Here is a 4121-nt window from a genome sequence, read left to right as displayed (position 1 = left end):
TGTACATATTTTGCTGTTGTTTTCACACACCAGCGCAGCAAATTGGTGTAAGTAAATTTGTATATATATATGTACATATGTATATTTGTATGTATACCAAATATAACGGAATTTTTTAAAAATGGAAATTTAAATTACAAAAAAAAACTTACCTGGTCTTGGCTGCAGCCTACTTTCCGGGGGACAATGCCAACGTCACGCCCCTTGAGGTACAGCAGCTTCTGGAATTCTGCCGCAGGAGACGGCTTCCTGTCATTCTAGGCTGCGATGCAAACGCCCACAATATGGAGTGGGGCAGCTCGGACACTAACCGCAGGGGTGAGTGCCTTTTAGAATATATTATAAGTGAAGACCTGTGCATTCACAATGTCGGTAATGAACCAACGTTCATTACAAGGGTCAGAGAGGAAGCAACAGACTGGCCAATCCTCTGATCGTCCAGTGGAAAGTCTCATCTGAGCTTTCGCTGTCGGATCACAGGATTGTCCGGTTTGCACTGGGAGCTGCTTGTCAGACAGGTTACCCCAAGAGAAATCCCAGGAAAACAAACTGGACCAAATAGGTACTTAGACTGAACCTACCAAGAATATAGGTACAGGATAGAAAGGTAGATTGTATGGCGTTAGAGGGCAGGGTTAATAAGCTGAACGGCACAATTTTAGATGCCTTTACGTCCAGCTGTCCCGTGTCAATGCCTAAGGGGAACTCTCGGTTCTTAGGAAAGAGGTGCGCAGACTGTTCAACAGGGCAAAGCGCACCGGGAACTGGGAGGAATACTCAGTCAGTCTGACAAAGTACAATAAGGAGATTAGAAAGGCCAAGTGTAGCAGCTTCATAAAGCTTTGGCAAGGGACAACACAGGCACTAGATTAGCTATAAGGCTACCTAATGGGACTTTTTCAGGTACGGAACAGGAAAGGGCACTCGCCCTGCCGTCGGCCCACTTTCCGGACGCCATTGCCACCGCTGGGGAAGCTATGTTCCGTGTGTACAGGCAATCCCCTCCGGACTGGAAGCTGGCTAAAAGCCTTATAAACCGGCAAACAGTGCGGTGGGCTTTGGACTCCTTCGAATGGTACAAGGCCCCTGTGGTGGATGGTATATGTCCAATGTTGCTGAAGCAGGGCGGAGAGCTCTTACTTCCACATCTTGTGTATGTTATGAGAGACAGTCTAGCGCTGACCCACATCCCCAAGGTGTGGCAAAGGGCCAGGGTCATCTTTATCCCGAAGGTAGGTAAGAGAGATTACTCTCTTGCCAAGTCATTCAGGCCGATAAGTCTCACATCCTTTATGTTGAAGGCACTGGAGAAAATTATTGACAATAAGATCAGGTTTAACACTCTGAAACAAACCCCTCTGCATTCCAACCAGCACGCGTACAGGGTGGGTAGATCCACGGACACTGCGCTGTATGCCTTAACGGAGGAAATACAAGGGGCCTTTGAGTGTGATGAGGTGGGGGCCTTGATAATGCCTCCCATTCGGCAGTTGACAGAGCTCTTGAGAAACATAACGTTCAGCCAATCATCCGGCGTTGGATAGCAAGGTTACTGCAGACCAAGGGTATGCGGACGACATAGTGATAATCGCTAGAGGGAAGTTCGCTAGTACTCTCTGTGACATTGTCCAAAGAGGTCTTAACCTTGCAAAAATGTGGTGCGCATACGTAGGCTTAAATATGAATCCCTTCACCAAGAAACGAAATCTTCAGGGGACGGTGTCGCAATCAATGTCGCCACAGAGGTTAAGTATCTGGGGCTTACCCTGAACGCCAAGCTTCTGTGGAAGGCCCATGCTGATGCGGTCACCTCCAAGGCCACGAGAAAAATGATGATGGTGTGCAAATGTCTGGCGGGCAAATCCTGAGGGTGCGCTCCGAGGATCCTCAGATGGATGTACACCATGATAGTGAGACCTATAGTGACTTACGGTGCAGTGGCTTGGTATTCCAGGACTACTTTAGTAACGGTGAAGCAGACCCTCGCTAAGCTTCAACGTCTGGCATGTGTTTGCATTACGGGAGCAATGCGCACATGACCGACGGCAGCGCTGGAACTCGAGCCACTGCACCTCTTAGTTGAACAGGTCGCAAAGCGAACCCTCCTTAACCTTGCTAGGGAGGGCTTCGGCAAAGGCAAGGTGTTATCAACTAGGAACAGGGACAAGCTAGGTACCAAGCTCCCCCTGGCTCTTTCCCCAGGGACGATATCAACAGACAGGTTGTCTTCAAAAGGAATTTCAGGACTTACACTTACAGCAAGACGACCTGGTGTACCTCTATTATGGAAAGGCACATACAGGCGAGCACAATACAGTGGTACACTACGGTTCCAAAACACCTGCGGGGATTGGAGCAGGCGTGTACGGCCTCAAGCAGAAGCTTTCGGTGCCCCTGGGAACCTTCCCAAGCATCTTTCAAGCGGAGGTCTATGCCATCAGTATGTGCGCAGAGATCAACATGAGTAGGAACGATAGGAATGAAAGGATACTTATACTAAGTGCTAGTCAGGCGGCACTTATGGCTCTCTCATCATTCGAGATCAAGTCCTCCTTGGTTTTGGAGTGTGTCGAGAGGCTTAATGCTCTGGCGGATATTAATGATATCCACCTAATGTGGGTACCTGGGCACGTGGGGGTTGCAGGAAATGAGAGGGCTGATCTCCTGACCAGATTAGCCGCTTCCTCGACCCCGATAGGACCTGAGCCTTTTCTGGTAGTGGGACCCATTATCATAAAGGATATGCTTAGATGGGACAATTGCAAACTGAGGGAACTGCATTGACGTGACACCATGGGTCAACGTCAGGCGAAAATCTTATTAGGACGTTACGATCTGACAAGATACAGGCTACTCCTGAATTTTCCAAAGGATAAACTGAGGGTTATTACAGGATTTTTGACTGGCCAATGTAGGCTAAGAGGGCACATGTACAAACTAAGTATCTGGTCCAGCGACCTGTGTCGCTTCTGCGATGCCGCCAAGGAAACTCCCCTGCACCTTCTTGTAGAGTGTGAGGCCGTTGCGCGCAGGAGGTATAGGAGCATAGGGCATGTCTGGCCAAGAGAGGAGCACATACACTCACTGTCCCCGGGGTCTATTATGAAGTTTTTAGACACTCTGGGGCTGGTTGAGGAGTTGTGATGAGCTAGGGGCACAATAGACCCACCGGTCGCAGTGCCTTATATATATATAAGAGTCCGAATGTAATAATTTATGAGGCCGATAAGGGCCTCGAAAAGAGTCTGAAATGATTCATATATGTGGCCAAAAATGGTTTCAAAGAGTCCAAAATGAGCCGTTTATGACCCCTTTAAAAGTCCAATATGACTCATATTGAGGCTCATTTGATGTATGAATTCAATCTCATATACATAAGTCGACCTCCTGAGGAAGGGAAACGCCCGCGTATCGGACTCCTAAATGAGCTCATTATGAGCGTAAAGGCTCAGAAATAGGACTCCTTAAAGACTCATTTATGACTCCAAATGTTTGCTGGGTTATTAAAAAAAAAACTTTTTATATTTTTGTTTTTATTTTTTGATGTAGAGTTCAACCGGGCGCACTGCAAACCCCTACACCCCAGCGGCCGTCCCCCGCAAGTCGCCTTACATTCTATAAAATTTGCCGGTGTTATTTTTATCGGCCAGCATTCCAAGCCCTTCGCACTCATTTATATACATTAGGGTGGTCCAAAATAAGTTAAGTCGGATATTTAATGCTCTCACCCCCTAGGATTGTTCTATATCGAAAAAAGTATACCCCTATTTTTTATTTTGACATCGAAAAATATTTAGAGATCGCTCAAAGTGGTCCAATGTATTTTGTATGGGAAAAAACAACTTTTCGGGAAAATGGTGTGGAATTCTTGAAAATCAATATTTTTTGATCGGTAAACTCTGGTTCTGGTTCTGGGTTAACGAAAATTACAACTGTGAAAAAATATCAGCCAATAAAATCAAACAAATTGTCAAATAAGCATATTTACATTTTTTGTTTTGTCTATCTGGATTACTCTATACTGCGGATTTTACTAGATTCGGTCTCTTCTCTATTCTCCGTTTCTGAATTTAAAGTTTGGCGTAAAAAGCTTTAGCTTTTTCAAGTTTTGTGTTTTAAAA

Source organism: Rhagoletis pomonella, unplaced genomic scaffold (genome assembly GCF_013731165.1).
Source record: "Rhagoletis pomonella isolate Grant_MI unplaced genomic scaffold, Rhpom_1.0 Rhpom_scaffold_00004, whole genome shotgun sequence".
NCBI lineage: Eukaryota > Metazoa > Arthropoda > Insecta > Diptera > Tephritidae > Rhagoletis > Rhagoletis pomonella.
Note: the sequence above shows the minus strand (reverse complement) of the source record.